General features: G+C 38.4%; 1 protein-coding gene across 3 annotated transcripts in view; it reads right to left on the bottom strand.

The window, feature by feature from the left end:
• Positions 1–14,486, bottom strand: part of gli3.L (GLI family zinc finger 3 L homeolog) — a 147,541-nt gene extending 133,055 nt beyond the window's left edge. Inside the window, exon 1 of one of the 3 annotated variants that reach the window (XM_018266317.2) lies at positions 13,962–14,486. The gene's annotated coding sequence lies outside the window, so the exon portion shown is untranslated. 3 annotated transcript variants of the gene reach the window in all.
• Positions 14,487–17,455: the final 2,969 nt, after the last annotated feature.

Genomic DNA, 17,455 nt, shown 5'->3' with positions numbered 1-17,455 from the left:
TCTGCAATGTTACAGTTACTCTGCTTTAAAGAGGGAACAAATCATTTTGCAGGTAGTGTAATGAAATAACTGGCACATCAATTCAGATGAATGACTGAATAGAAACTGTCGTCCATATCACTCTTCAGATATAACATATTTCTGAGGAGTGATATATTAGTTATAAGTGGAACTTAACAAAAAAAATGTTGTATGTGCCAGTGATAACTGCATATTGTTGATAGGGTTTAAAAAGCAAAGCTTTTAGGAAACGAATATTTGTAGATATATCCTAAGGAAATACAGAAAAAATGTACACATCTTAAGGACAATGCATTCCAGGACTGCCAATGTTTGATTTTTAATGCCTATCTGAAGACATTTGTTTAATTTCTAGATGACAAATGACACATATTTTACAAGCTTAATTCTTTCCATCATAGTCATGCTTCAATAACTATACCCATATCACGATTATTAGGTGAAAATTTGGGTGGCATATATCTTCTTCAAGTTACCATCCTAGGAAATATCCATTTATTGCTAGCATTCTTGTTTTCTTAGAAGGAACAACTGAATTCAAAAAGGCCCTTTTTTTATCTTAGCTTAGTTTTTAACCTCAAAAAATATTATTTTTAAATGTATTTATCCAAATCCATTTAGCAAGTAAGTCTCTTAAGTCAGTAAGCCAACTATTTATTTTGGAGACAGTGTAAAGTAAACTTCATAGTTATTTATGCAATGCAAAAACCACATGACAGAAAATAAAACTTCCAATGCTTCAGTTTAGCTATAAAAGAGACCTAAACATTGGAGGCACATTTATCAAGGGTTGAAGTTCGAGGGTTAAAAAAAACCCTCAAATTTGACCCTCGAAGTTAAATCCTTAGAATTCGAAGGATTTAGAGCAAATGCTTTGATTGAAGTAAAAATCCTTCAAATCGAACGGTTCGAATGATCAAAAAAATGTTAGAAAAGTGCTGGTATGTTTAAAGTGGAGAAGTATGTATGTAGTCAAAGTATTTTTTAAAGAGACAGTACTTCGACTATCGAAAGGTTGAATAGTCGAACGATTTTTACTTCGAATCATTCGATTCGATCGAATTCGACCCATTCAATGGTCGAAGTACCCAAAAAAATACTTTGAAATTCGAATTTTTTATCATTCGAATCCTTCACTCAAGCTTAGTAAATGTGCCCCTTTGTGTTAATGTATAAATCTTCTGTAAAATGTCAGGCTTTAAGTCAAATCAAAATAATCCAAAATCTTTTGGTACCCTAGTCATATGTTGTACATTAGCCAGTCAGGGCTGGTTTACGTTTCCATTAAATAAGAAAAATTCTATTACATACATCCCACAAAGTCAAATTAAATCAGGGGTTTAGTTTCATAAACTATCGGATCTCGAGTTCACGTGAAAGGTGGCCATTCATGTGTATGGCAACTCGTACAGTATCAGGTCTGACACCATGTCAGCTAGCGTATGGCCTCTTTGGGTTGTTCCACATCCGTTTAGAAACGGATCCGCACACACTCCAGATTATGCAGTTGGGGAATGAACCCCTTTTATTATGTCACCAAAAACATTTTGAGTTGTTCACCTTCCAAACACTTTCTCCAGTTCAATTGTTTTCAGATTGTTCCCCAGAAATAGACTTTTTTCAATAACTTTCCATTTTTAATTTTGTTACAGTTTTTTTTCAAAATCTAAGTTTAAAGTTTAATGTCCCTGTCTCTGGTGTTTCAGTTCAGTAATTCAGGCAGACACTCTAAACAATATTGCAACATTTAGTTGATACATTTCTTAGCAGCATCTCTGGAATAGCAGCAATTATTGTATCAATTCTAACAGCTGCCTTTAAAGGAACAGTAATATCAAAAAATGAGATTTAGTTGATACATTTCTTAGTAGCATCTCTGGAATATCAGAAATTATTGTATCAATTCTAACAGCTGCCTTTAAAGGAACAGTAATATCAAAAAATGAAATTTAGTTGATACATTTCTTAGTAGCATCTCTGGAATATCAGCAATTATTGTATCAATTCTAACAGCTGCCTTTAAAGGAACAGTAAAAATTAAAATTAAATTGTTTTAAAGTTATACAAATATAATGCAGTGTTGCCCTGCAATAGTAAACCAACTGTTTGCTTCAGAAACAATACTATAGTTTATATAATAAAGCTGCTGTGTAGCAATGGGGGCAGCTATTCAAAGGAGAAAAGGCTCAAGTTACACAGCAGATAGCAGATCTGTAAAACATAATGCTATCTGTTATCCACTATTTATCCTGTGCCATATAGCCTTTTTTTCAAACAGATCAGTTTTGCCAGTGCAGGGCAACACTACATGATATTTTCATTACTTAAAAACACTTTCATTTTTTGGTGTTCCTTTAATGAAACTCAATGTATCAACTAAATGTATCAATTTAGAACAGTTTAGGTTGGCGACCCCCCCCTTTCCAGGATTGCTTTAGAAGGTGAAAAATTACACTTTACACTTCAATATTAGAAGAACGGCCACTAAAAAATAGAAAGTAATTGGAAAAAGACATTATTTCTGGTGAACTATCTGAAAACAACTAAGGGTTTGAAGGTGAACAACCCCTTAAGGGTGATATTATCACTATACTAAAGATATATTGTAACAACAATAATGTTTTTGAAAAGGAGTTTGCCTAAACACAACTTTATTTGTGCTTGTTAAGGTGAGTGGCATGAGGGCACTGTCATAGCTGATTAATACAAAAAACAAGCAAGACTATTACCTATTTTGGTGTGTGTGCATAGTTTAAACTGCCAATCTGTGAAATGCATGGCTAAAAACGTCAGTGCAGTGAAGAACACAGACACTACAGTCTGTTGTGTGCAATCTGATCATCCTTGTGTTTCTAAATTGTAATTAGCTTACTGATATTCTAACAATTGGTTTGAGTGTTGGAAGTATAGAACCCATTTACTTATGGTGTTTTTTCTATCATTAAACTGAGGATTACTAAGGAATACTGCACTTGGTACCATTGGCAGATGCAAGCATGCAAACACACAAGAATCATAACAGATATTGTATACTCTAGGCCCTAGGATAAATTCCTTAGCAACACTATCTAGTTAAGTTGGCCATACACAGACCCTCCAGACCTAATCATCAGCTTATTGGCCTGTGTATGGGGCTCATCGACCTGTCTGCCTAGTCAATCTATCTGGCAGGTTTGAAAATCCCCCTGGTCAAGGAGCACATCGGTGCACTAATGAAGTCCTTGTCTGATAGATCTCCATAGCCCTCTCATAGCTTACAACTGGACTAGCCCAATTATACACGTGAATTGCCAAATTAGGCCAACATCTACTGGTTTGGCAATCTCATCAAAAGAGTGGACCTAACCGTATATGGCCAGCTTCACTTGGCAAATAAAATTATGGTAGATCCAGTTACTGAAAATTTTCCAAAGTTATCAGAAGCAAGCCACACCAGACAGGTTTCTACTTGGTGACTTTTCTGGCTTCAAAAACACAGACTACTAGATTGCCTTTTACCATATAAATTTCAATTGGATAAAGTAGCTCTAACCACAGAAGGGAGCTCATTCTCATTCCAGAGTATGTAATTCCAGTAGGAATAGGGTAAAATCAAGACCATGATCCATTTGATCTCTTTAACAAATTAAAGGAAAAAAGTAGTGCAAATGCTACTAAAAATATTTGTCTTTGGATTAACCAAAAAGATTTCTTGAGGTATAGCGTTTAAAGCTAATGCTAGAGCTCTACCTTTAGGATGATGGCTCTAATAAAGCCTTTCTGGGCTGAGAAGTTTCAATAATTTCCCACTGAAGTCAATGGAAGGTATAATGGGTCTATTTACAAACTCTTTTTATGATGATGAAAGGCACCCCATTTGCTATCCCCCATGATAAACTATATACTTAAATAAAAAGAATGTAAAAAATGTGTTTTTTTAAAAACGCATCAGATATTAGTGCTGCTTCAGCAGACTTTTGCACTGAAATATGTTTTTCAAAAGAGCAAACTGATTTTTTTTATATTTCATTTAGACATATAAGTTTCCCAGTTGCCCCCAGTCATGTGACTTGTGCTCTGATAAACTTCGGTAACTCTTTACTGCTACACTAAAAGTTGGAGTGATATTACCCCTGCCCCCCCCCCAGCAGCCCATCAGCAGAATAATGGGAAAGTAACCAGATAACAGCTCCCTGATGGATATAAGAACAGCACTCAATAATAAAAATGTCCCACTGCGACTCCTTCAGTTACATTGAGTACTATAGCCTGTCAGAAAGCAGTTACATAGTGCAGCACTGGCTCTTTCTGAAAGCACATTATCAGACAAAAATCACCTGAGATGGCGGCCTACACACCAATATTACAACTAAAAAACATACACTCTGGTTAGAAATTTTACATGGTAGAGTGAATTATTTGCAGTGTAAACAGTGTAATTTAGAAATAAAAACTACACCATAAAAATCATCACAGAAGCCAGTGGGTCAGCTACCAGATGCCCATCCAATGTTCTCAGACTACAATTCCCAGTCCCCTTCCAAAAGCTTTTAGCAGATAGCAGTGCAATACTGTGAGTTGTAATTTAACTTTAATGAAACCATTTGGGAAACCCTGGTAAAGACAATTCATCTAGCACTTTTGCTCCTAGCCAGACATCATATGTGGCTCACAATGCAGGCAAATGTGTAAGCCTCTTTGTAATTAAACATTTGGGTTATTCCTCTCAGAGAAACAAAGCTTTCTCAGTAGAAGACTTCTTCAAGTCTTATAGATTTACTTTTTTTGAGTAGTGCCCATGCTTGCTTTTTGTTTGTTTGCAAATTTCTAATAAACTAGGCCTTTCAGATATTTTCATAATTTCCTCACAGTAGAATGGATGTACCCTTTCCCGCAGTAAATGGACTAGCTGTATATGTACTGCATATACAGCTGAGATACTGTATATGCAGTAAAAAGTACATTATTTCAAACATATTCTTTACATTTGGTACACCCATCATTTCAGCATAAGTATATATCAGTGAGCATAGTTTCCTAACATAAGTTCTCAAGTTATTAGGTCTATACATACATAAATGGAATTTATCCTGAATGCTGGGGACCTAAATCTTTCCAGATAATAGTTTGGATCATTATACCTTACATCTGCTAAAAATCATTTAAACATGAAATAAACCCAGTAGGATGAAGTACAAGGAACTGTTTTATTATTACAGAGAAAAAATAGAATTATTTGCTTGTAGTGGACTCTATGAGTGATAGCCGTCCCATTATTCAGAGCTTTCTGGATAATGGATTCATACCTTCATTATATTGTGATAAACATTAATTATACAACATATGTGTGTTTTAGAACAACTATCTTTCAGGGACAGACAGGATGAATTTAGCTCTAAAACTGGTACATGTATTCCATACTTATGTATGTCCCCTGCCAATGAGTTTATTTCTGTAAATAGCCCAAAAAGTTGGATAGGAATGACAACATTTCCTATGGGCAGTCTGGCCTGTGTTTATAAAATGTAGCTTACATGGCAGTTCACACTTTCCGTACAGGGAGAAGCCTACAGCTGTCCTCTCTTTTCCAAAGAACGTCATTTATAAACATTTGTGGTTGAAACTGCCAAATGTTTGAAAACATATGTTTTGTGCGTTACCTACCTGACTTGCAGAATTTCACTAAACAATACAGGGCCTATTAACCATTGAGGATTTAAAATACATGCTTGAAACTCCTAGAGATATTCTACAACTTAGAAGTGAAACATATTTATACATTTATATATTGATTTCTAAAAACAATAAGGGGCAGATTAATTAACGTTTGAAACGAAAATTCGAATTTTGAGATTTATCATACTCTGGCCCTCCTAAAACCTGCCCAATTACTGTATAAGTCAATGGGAGAGGTCCAGGGATCAATTTGGTGATGTTTGTAGCCTTCTTGACATTCGAGTTTTTTTCAACTTTTTTTAAATTTGAATCAAGTTTTTATAATTTGAATTGAGTTCGATTCAAGTTTTCAGGACGTTTAAATTTGTTTGAGTTTAACATTTAGATTTTATTGATAAATTTCAACTAGTCGAATTTATGGGAGTTTAGGGAAGTTTAAAAAAACTCACGTGAATTAGAAATTCGACCCTTGATAAATGTGCCTCTAAATGTAGTCTTTATGTAACCTTTATTTACTAGTTACTTACTGCAATTATTCTTGTATTTTATCATTAAGTAATCTTCCATCATAAAAAGTCATACATGAAACAAAAACACTAAAGAGCTCATTTACATCCGCTAGTGTGGCAGTGTGCAAAGTGAAATTTTGGGTGCAATTTGCCATGTTGGTTTACCCACAGTGCAAAATTCCCCATAATTCCAGTGTAACTGTGAGCAGGAGTGGTGTCTGACACAAATGCAGCAAAATGAGAACAAGATTTTAGGTAGGATTGTGCCATTTCCAGTGCTCAGTGTCAATTTAGCACCTGTAAGCAGGGTCGGAACAAGGGGTAGGCAGAAGACGCACATGCCTAGGGCGCAAAGTTTGGGAGGAGGTGTAAGGCACATACCTTCCCTCTTGCCTACTCATAGTCCAGCAAGTGTTACCTCAATGCAAAGACAGCTCCGCAGCAGCACACGCCTGTTCTACACTCAAGTGTTCGTCTGTTTGCGCGTGCACTCACGCTCGTTTGCGTGCGCACGTGGGTGGGTGCGGAACAACCTGCCAGGCATCCTCGGGCGCCTGGCTGTCCTGGCCCAGCACTGCCTGCAAGTGATAGTTCAGGTGCAAATGAACCCTGAAAATAAAGCCAGCTTGAAGGTGCAATTCAAAACAGGAGGTGGGACAAAAGCACTGGTACTGAGTGCAACTATAGGGACTTGCAAGGAGAATCTTTTGATACAAGTACCTATAATGATTAGTGTCAATTCACATCAAAACAACTGCATCCATTGGTTCCAATGTGTATGAACAGCCTACTATGAATAGTGTGCAAGTACATATACTAATGCTGCATAATTCTAGGGTTCCCACAGCAGGTTGCATCCAAGTTACAGATTACAGAGTTACAGAAATCACATACTAATTGCAGCATTATTAACATTACACATACTGCCATTTTTACCCCATGTGTACCATTACCCTAAAGCATGTTTTCTTCTTGATGAAGAGCCCAAAATCACCTGTGCTGTCCCCAATCTCTTAAATGATAAGAATTGCAGTTCGGTGAACTGCTGAATTTCTACAAAGGCTGAAGATACTCACTAAAAGCTTAATTAGTAAAATAAAAATGTAAGCGGGAAATAAGACTAGCAAGGTTTTAATGGGGGTTGGGCCTCCCTGTAAAGGAGCTAGCTAAATACAAAAGAAGGATTATGTTGATTGATAAGATGGGGAGGGGAAACTACCTTGAACCCAGTTAGGCGGAAAAAATAGCAGTAATTCTACAAGTCAGTACAGTGTGCTTTCAAAGTTATACTGGTGTGAAGAAGTGAGATGCTGGATTGCCTGAGGGCAGTACTGAAACACAGATGACTAATGACTAGGCCATGCAGACAATGAATTTGGGGTTGAAAACTAACAGGAACCTCGTAGTTCTTGACAAATGGACTTTCACATTTCATTCATTAAATAACCTCTGAGCTCATATTGGCTTGGTCTCTCGGGTAATGAACTGACACACATGATATTGTTTAGGAATGGGATATGACTTTTTATTTCTAATAAACTGAGCCACACTACATGGGGTAGACAAAATAAAGGAAACAGAAAAGCTCTTGTATCTGCAGTTGCTAAAATACAAGTAAAGATGGTTCTACCCATATGTTTTCTATTCATTTCAACTCTAATTACCGATACGCTGAAAACATTCATATGTGTGTTTCTAAAATAACAAAGGCAGAGGTGGTTACGTTAGTGTGCACTGACTTGCACATGCCTGCGTTTAATTTCCATATCAACACACAAATCTTATCTTATGGTAGGGCTGAGGCCCGTAAACACAAAAATCATTGCCTGGAGTAATGAACGCAAAACTTAAGATATCTAAACAGTGTTAGAAATACAAACACAGTTTGCTGCATCTGCATGGTTGCATGTTTAGAAAATACCAGATTCAGCTTTCAATAAATTCAGCATTTTGCAGATGTCAAATTGCACTATCCTGAAGGGAGGTAATTCTATATAAAAATTACAATTATGTATTTATATTTCTCTTGTAAAGTAAAACAATGATAATTCCACATCTGAGAGATTTTCCGTTTGAGTTGTTGCTCAGCATGCTCAGTAAGCCCACCAAAACAAAACAATATGGCTCTTAGTGATCGATTAATTAAAGTCTACTGATGCAAATTTATACCTAATTTTAACCTCTCATCAGAGTAACAAGTATGGCAACTCCCATTTATATGAATAAACACAAATATGCTTAAACAAGGTTTTCAGTGAACAAAACCTGTGCTAATACCTTTTTACAAATACAGAACAAAAAGTAAATGCACACCCTATTGATGAATTGGTACATGTAGCTTTTTTTACCCAGGAGCACATGGAGAAATGCATGTTGTGGCCGCTGATGCCTGCCATTGCCTATAACCAGCCGGCTTTTGGTTTGCTATTCAATTTAATAGCTGGCCGTAAGGGGTGAGATGGGTGCCTGCAAAATATAAAGGTGGAATATACGCTATATGTGCCATGAGCCTTAAACTTGAAGAAGCAGTGATTAAACATAGTACCATTGCACATTCAGAAATTTTCCATTTAACATGGGGTATAGGTAATTAGCAATTTCTCTATGATCCTGAGAGCTTATTCATGGACATCAGCTAAGGAAAAGGAACAAAAATAACTTTGCTAGCTAACCAAAGACATTGATAAATGTTCCCCAATCTTTAATAAAATGGGCCTCATTTACCAAAACACATTACCATGATCTCGGGACAGCTGTTTCACCTTATGTCTTACTGCTGTAGATCTGAATTAGGTTATCGAAACCTTTTTTTTTTTTGTAAATAGTTTAATGATAGACCTAGACGCTTGGCCCAATTTCAAAAGTTCAGAGCTCATGTAAGTGTTGTATAGTTTCTTCCACACATATTCTACAATACAATACAGAACTTAAAAGCCTGTCAACTCTATCTCCCATGATCTGCACTGCAAGTACGTAAAATCCCCATATTTTCCATGCACTTTACTTTGCTTTCAAAGTAATTTAAAATTAATCATCTGTGAAAGAAAGCAGTGTGACCACAGCATTCCTCGAAATACAAATATAACGATTTTTGCTTTTTTTTTGGCTATAGAAAGTGAAAACAAATTAAGAATCTTTACATTAACAGGAGTCACCAATTCCAGACAGCATTGCCTATAGCAGGTCCTAAAATTTTCAGAAAGGGATCTTAAAGCAGGAAGCTTAGTGAGCTCATAAAAACTGTTGCTGGAGACAGGAACACATAGCATATTTAATCTGCAAACTGTGTGAGTCTACAATGATTTCAGCAAGATCTGAGGCATGCCCTCAAGGTTTTCTGGGACCTGGGATTAGGGAGTTGATAAGAACCTCTGCTGCCCCCAGACATGCTATTTCTTCTGCACTTAAACACAAATGCATGGAGACATTTGACTGCTGCTTAGCATTGCCGCTCGAGTCATATAAAAGCTTCGCAAGCTCCTTTTGCTGTCAATATATCAAAGTTAGACACAGGAGAAGAAGAAGGGTGAAAAAAACCATCAAAGTGTGAAATTTCATTGAAAGTCCTCGCTAGGCTGCATAAGGCTTTATTTCTCAGACCTATCGAATACCTGTAGAAAATAGAGGGAGATGATAGAAGTTGGGGAAAGTTTGTATTGGGCACCCTGTTGGTCTTTATTTTTTTTTCCAATTCATTGTTTTTGATTTAAAGCAAAGCAAGCTGCTTTTCTTGTTGTTTTTTTTTGCGTACGAAAGGCAATAGGTTCTATTGTTTGTTTTCTAACACTACACCAAGAACTTTTATGTCAATGAGGAAACAGTAAGCCCTAGGGTGATGTCCTGCTGACAGCTTTCTCCAAAGAACCTGTCCCACCTGATTAACCTTCGAATTACTGTAGATGTTTGCAATGTATTGAACGTTTGTTAGCTTTCAAGATGCCAAGTGATTAGTCCCTTCAGAGCTGTAAGGCGGTGCAACATTTTACTTTGTGGAGTTTCTATGCTTAGCTGTCCTGTGGTGAAGAGGTATACCGTCCAATGCTCCCACCCCCCAAAATAAACATTATTAAATTAACCCTTTCAGTGTCCCTTAAAAAAACACGGTTTAGGAGATATGCAATTACACACTTTAAAGCACATAAGCATTTAACAAACCAAAGGATTCTTCAGACATAAGCCTTGGGTAGGGATTTACAAGCATGATGAAAAAATGCAATAACTTTGAGGATAATCTACCACAGTCTGAACATATTAACATTCCAAGATGAAGGTAGACAAGTTCCTTTTTTTTAAACAATAATTCCCTGTCTGTCCAACTTTATGCTTTCTTGCACGCTACCTGCCTATAACAGGACAACAGTAAGAAGAATCACAAATCTATATGAGCTTGCAGGATGTTTATTTTAATCCTATCCTTGCTATTATTTTTTATGTTCTCACAGTTAAAGGATGGAATCCATGACTGTTTGGTAGAATTATGAAGAATTCTGTAGAATACTGCCATACAGTAAATGATGATGTAAAAAAAAGGAACAACGTGCAGATAAACTATAAAGCAAAATAACTGAGTTGTGCCTTCATGGCCTGAGACTCATCTGTTCACTTTGTGGCATTCATTAAATAAACAATTTTTCTACTTTAACAACAGCACATTCTCCTAAGATTGTGGACGCACTAATGAATTTAACAGAATGCCTAGAATAAATGCAACTTAACAATTCTTCATGTTAACCACTAAATGAAGATTTCATCCGAGAAGCAATTAACTCTAGTAGATGAACTTTGATGTGTGATTGATGGTAAGGGATACATTTAAAATTGGAGTTATTTTAACTCGGGTTTTTTAAAGTTTAAACAGAAACAGATGCAGAAATTAAGCCATTGCATTTCAAGAGACTTTCCACACAGTTACTGCTTATCCCCATGCTCTTGACCAGTTCATTTTAGGTATGTTATTAAGTAATTTGAACATATGGACAAAAGTTATTTCTTGCACCAGTAATTTGTGCAGCAGGTTTTATTTTTGTTTATAGTGTTTAATATAACAATTACATAACAATATTCTGCTGAGAACATATTTAGCAAGTTACAATAGAAGGAAGGACTGCACGTATTAAATAAGAGTAATTCATACTTAGGAAAATTCTGGATATATGAAAACAGAAATAATTTTTTTTTTCTCTTTGTCAGAAAAACCTTCACATCATTACTTTTGCAACTAAAAGGTAAGTGTTAATTTTTAATAAAGCACCTAACTGAAATAATTACAAAATCCATCAGAGTGGCACCATTCTAAATTATAAAGCAATTACATGAAAACCGGGAATGAATACTTTGGAGCAAATTCCAGTTATTAATCTCAAAAAAGCAAACAAAAACAATGAATTCTGAAAGATGAATGAATTCCATGTTTTCAATTACAAAGACTGCCCATGCAAAAAAAAAAAAAATGAAAAGAATGAAAGAAAATAGAAGACTGGCGCCCTCTTTAAATTCAGTTCCTATTAACCCTTTCTGCTTAGCTCCTGCAGGAACCATGCCCCCCCCCCCTTTGTAAGGCAGTCGTTTGCAGTTAAAAATGTTCTAAACTTCAAAACAAAACTTTTTTAAGAATTAAAGGTATATTCTGACTTCTTACTACTTCTAACTCAAGCATTCGGTTTTAAATTTCCCGTGGTATACCACCGACATATGAATAGCAAAAGTTTTCAACGCCAACTAACATTTTAAAACAAAGGTCTAGTTTAATATCTCCAGCAAACTGCATGCATATTTATATCACCGAAACTGCCAACAGTATATTGTTCAAGGACTGACTTAGCACACAAAATACTAATGATGAAAAGTTTGTCTAAAACATAGGGGTATAAGGTATAAACTTTACTACTGAATGACTGGGCCAATGATGCTTTTCTAAATGATTAAAAAGCTGCAGGGCATTTTGCCTCAGGATGTGGAGAGTTTTACTAGAGACTCACACTGAACCTGATTTGTTCTGCACTTGAGTTTGCAAAGAAAGTGTGGGCAAACAAAATAAAGTACACACACTACCAAAACCCCAGCATCCGCTTCGCTCCCTTTCTGTTTCTCACAAAGTTTATTTATTTAAAAGGTGTAGATCAGTTAATCCAGTCTGGCTTGTGGTGTTTGGTGTATTTACTTTACTTCTTTCTCTTCCCTGTCTCTTTCCAGTTGGAGAAAGTGAACGTCTGGAGTGATTCATCGGGCCTAGAGTCCTTGTTTGCCCCATAGAAAGTGCCTGTCTGTAGACAAGGGCATGTTATAAAGAAAGCACCCTGAGGCTGGTAACTTCAGCAGGTTGCAAAACAACAGATTGCTACAACCCCCCGCTCCCATGCAAACAAAAAAAAAAAACATATATACATAAAAGTGAATCAATTAAAAAAAAATCTATTTAGGATTTGGACCATTTCCAGGCCCCAAAATAATTCTGTATCTGTTTCAAAGTCATTGGTGACTTCATTTTACACATTATTTAACTGCTTCATTGCAGTGAACTGTTAAACATAGGCATTCCATAACCTCATAATACACTACAGTATACTGCTTTCTTTAAATTGTACAGGGTATAGTAATATTTTCCATGTATAATTAAGTTAGGATGAGTGACTGTTTGGGTCAGAAAGGGAAAATTAAAATGAATGGTAAACTGGGTGGTTCCGTATATTAAATATTAGCAGTCCAACATATTGGCCACTGTTTAGAGGAGGGGAAAAACTGCTGAAACAGTAAACCGAAGGAGAAGCCGCAGCTAGGATCAGCGGTTCCCTCCCATCTCAAGCCAGATGTGAAAGGACTACGTTTGAAAAGATACAAAGTTTCCAGCCAACCCATGGTCCCTGGACATAAGTAGCAAACAGATAAAATGTACACATCACAAATGATATAGTGTATGTAGATTCTGGGATCAGCCCATATATACTGTCCCCTGGCAAGGATAACAATGTAAAGTCCCGGCACACACATCTGAATATGACATGTGCAACTAGAATACACTGCTGGGCATCACTAGACCTATATGTACACACACATGCACAAATAGAATGTACATAAAGGAGGATTATTGGCTGCTCTGTAACTTTTCTGCAAACATATCCCAGTTAAAAACACACTGATTAGGTTCCCAAACCTTCATATTTAAAGAGTGAGTAAATGAAAGTGCGAGTGGGATGTCCTGCCTGCAACCCTCCGGCTACATTGCTGCCAAGGCTGTTGGGAGTTGTAGTGCAGGAGGGCCAGGGGCATCAATTCCTGAGGGTAGGTTTGTCTGCAACGTGAGTCAATACATAAAGTCTAAAGCTAAAGTTTTCTGTGTAACAAGCGAAAAGTTGTGCAGCCCTGGAAAACAAAGACAACAGCATGGTGGGGACACCCCTGTGCAATGCACATACCTTCCAGTCGATCTTCCCCAAAGTACAGACGGGATCCCCTCCTCCGTGCTCCAGGGCAAGTCTTTCTGGCATGGGCTATTTACACCCTCCAGGCGGAAAGCTGTGTGCCCCTCTCAGCCGAGCTAACTCCCCTAACAGCAGCTCTCTTGGTTCATTCCCTTTCTCTGCATCAGTTTGAGGGATCTTGTAATCTGATCCTGCCCCTGTCTCACTCCGAGCAGCACCACACTGACATGTCTCATTGAATTTTGCTTCTACTTGCCCCAAAGCACGATTCGCACTGCCCACAACTGTGCCCGGCACATGCAAGAGAATAGGCATGTACCATAAACATGCAAGAAACGGGGGACATTCTGCTACTTACCACTGGACTTTCAAAGTTTCTCCGCAGAACTCCCTCACTTGCACACATGCATTTTTTTCCTTTCCGTCCTCCTTCTCTTTCCCTCCTCCTCCTCCTTCTTCTTTTTTTTCCCTCCTTCCTCCTCCTCCTCCCTTCTTAATCCAAGTTTTACAGATGTTGCTTTTCTCTCACACACATCTCGCACAGTTCTGGGGGACTAGGTCAAATTCGCGCCTGATCTCAAAGAAAAAAATGTTGTGATAAGAGACGGGTGTCAGTGTCCTTACAAAGCAAATTACTCGTGTTCCATAGTGATTTGCTCTTTCGTGCCTACACAATTACAACACATGGGACATACGCATCCTGAGTTTAATTAGCATCCCCCTCAGAGCCCTATGACTATAGCTAGTAAAAGAGAGCTGCGGGAAGGGGAAGAGTAGGGATATAAGAAAGTAGGAGGTGCAAGTGATGAGGGGGAGTGGGCGATAATGTCCCCTGTGGCTGCCTCTGTGGTGAATGTCTGTGAATGGACCTGTGTCACAGTTTGGGGCCGAGGTTGTCCAAGACAGACACAACACGTGTGGCGCCACCCCTCTCCTCCCGGACATTCCAGCTCCCACTCAGCGCTTAGACACTGATCAGGCACTCCCACTCAAGCCGTGTGGGGAGGGATGAAGGAGAAAAAAAAAATGGAATGGAGGGAAATTAAAGAGGAGATGAGGACAGCAAACAAGGAACCGTGCATCAAGGGTTGTGTAAAACAGAAAGAAGAATCACTAGTGGTTTCTTTAATTAAAAGTGCCACCTAGGGTTGCCACCTGGCCGGTATTTTACCTGCCTGGCCGGTAAAAACAGTGTCGCACTGGCCCACCGGGACACCAGGAAAACGCCCGGTGGGCCCAGGTGTCAGTGGGCCTCTTGCTTCTATTTGGCCTATTTCATGTTCATTCCCTATTTTTATGGGACAAAAATGGAAGACTATAGTAAGTAGATACAAAAGACGACGAGAATAAATAGGTTGAGTGAGGAGAGGAGGAGGAATAGTTTGGGAAGTGGGCCCACGGTCTAAGGTTTTCTGGTGGGCCCATGGTCTAAGGTTTTCTGGTGGGCCCCTGGCATCCCAGTCCTACACTGGGTAAAAATAATGGTTGATCCCAATGTTATTAATAGGGAATAAAGATAAATATATAGGAAGGCCAGTATTTTTTCCAGAAAAGGTGACAACCCTAGTGCCTCCAGGACTGTCGTCTGGCAGAGGGTGGTGGTGCATAAGGTGGCCATACATGGGCCAATGAAACCTGCTACTACGTTGGAGCATTGATCTCCAAAAGCCTGAATTGGCAGTCATTATGATGTGATTGGTGACTCAAGGGCAGTGGCTTAACTAGATATTACTGGGCCCCACAGTAAATTATTTTTCAGGTCCCCAAAATGTCTAGAGGTTGACCTGTTTTACCAAATTTTATTGAAATTCTATACAAATTAGGGCCTAATGGGGCCCCTATATCTCCTAGCCCCCCCCTGCAGCCGCAGGGTCTGCTTCCTCTGTAGTTACTCAGCCTTATACTGCCAAGTGCAAGGTGGTACTTTTAAACACTTTAAAGTACATTGAGCAATGCTCACATGTTTATTGAAGTGTCCAGGGGAATTCTTTACAAAAATTTAGTACAAAAAAGTTTTCTATTTAAAATTTGTTTAAAAATATTCAATGTGAGTTACTCAGATTCATGGAGTTTATTACATTTTTCTAAAATCTCCCAATCCAGCTCCATCTCCTCAACTCATGATTTCCTATTTGGGGTAATATAAGTGTAGTGGGATACAGCGTTGAATCAAGTGCTGGTTGGCTGTCGCTTTTTATGATTCCCAGGCCATGGACTTTTATTTTTCCTTGCAAGGCCCAGGCATGTTGTGTTGCTTTTTCATTTATTGTGCCATGTACTCTCCACAGTTAAGCTTTAAATGAGGACTTTTAACCCAACCAGGAGTATGCCTGCCACCCACTATAAAGTAAGTGTTTATACCAAGTATATTTAAAGTGAAGCTCGCTGAACTGTGCAGTAGAGATGTCGCGAACTGTTCGCCGGCGAACTTGTTCGCCGGCGAACATCGGGTGTTCGCGCTCGCCGGAAGTTCGCGAACGTCGCGCGACGTTCGCCATTTTGGGTTCGCCATTGTTGGCGCTTTTTTTTGCCCTCTCACCCCAGACCAGCAGGTACATGGCAGCCAATCAGGAAGCTCTCCCCTGGACCACTCCCCTTCCCTATAAAAACCGAAGCCCTGCAGCGTTTTTTCACTCTGCCTGTGTGTGCTGAAGAGATAGTGTAGGGAGAGAGCTGCTGCCTGTTAGTGATTTCAGGGACAGTTGAAAGTTTGCTGGCTAGTAGGGATGTAGCGAACGTCGGAAAAAAAGTTCGCGAACATATTCGCGAACTTGCGCAAAAACGCGAGCGGTTCGCGAACGGTTCGCGAACCCCATAGACTTCAATGGGAAGGCGAACTTTAACATCTAGAAAAGACATTTCTGGCCAGAAAAATGATTTTAAAGTTGTTTAAAGGGTGCAACGACCTGGACAGTGGCATGCCAGAGGGGGATCAAGGGCAAAAATGTATCTGAAAAATCTGCCTGTGTGTGCTTGGAAGAGATAGTGTAGGGGGAGAGCTGTTAGTGATTTCAGGGACAGATGATAGTAAGTTTGCTGGCTAGTAATCTGCTTGATACTGCTCTGTATTGGAGGGACAGAAGTCTGCAGGGATTTGAGGGACATTTTAGCTTAGGTAGCTTTGCTGGCTAGTAATCTACTGTTCTCTTTAAACAACTGCCATACGTTGACCTTGTAGGCATTGTTTGCCCAGTTTTTTTGGACGCAGCCACTGAAGCACAGTTGCCAGAAAAAATATGCCATATAAATGCTGAAAATAGTCATTTTTCGCCATTACGTAAAATATATTATGGCTGCTTGAAAAAAGTGACTCCGGTGTTTTTTCTGGAGACGGTAATATTATGGATATTTAGACAGAATGGGAACAAGGTCACACAGCTCGATGGCGGGTTGAAGAAAACAGTGTGCAAATAATGCCTACAAGGCCAACGTATACACTACTACAGCGGTGGATACGGATTACGTAAAATATATTATGGCTGCTTGAAAAAAGTGACTCCGGTGTTTTTTCTGGAGACGGTAATATTATGGATATTTAGACAGAATGTGAACAAGGTCACACAGCTCGATGGCGGGTTGAAGAAAACAGTGTGCAAATAATGCCTACAGGGCAAATAATGCCTAAAAGGTCAACTTATACACTACTACAGCGGTAGTAAAATAAAAAAAAAATGAATATTAAAAAAAAAATTAAAGTTGGTGCTGCTGAACTACTAGGAGCAGCAGATTAGCACACCAGTCCCACTCCCCAACACTGCTAGACTAATAGCACTGGGCTCTTATAGTAGTAGTAGTAGTAGTAGTAGTAAAACAACAAAAAAAAAATAAAAGCAGTCCTTACAAGGACTACTG

This window comes from Xenopus laevis, chromosome 6L (genome assembly GCF_017654675.1).
Source record: "Xenopus laevis strain J_2021 chromosome 6L, Xenopus_laevis_v10.1, whole genome shotgun sequence".
In the NCBI taxonomy this organism is placed as follows: domain Eukaryota; kingdom Metazoa; phylum Chordata; class Amphibia; order Anura; family Pipidae; genus Xenopus; species Xenopus laevis.
The sequence above is the reverse complement of the archived record's forward strand: the minus strand, read 5'-3'. Positions and strand labels throughout refer to the sequence as shown.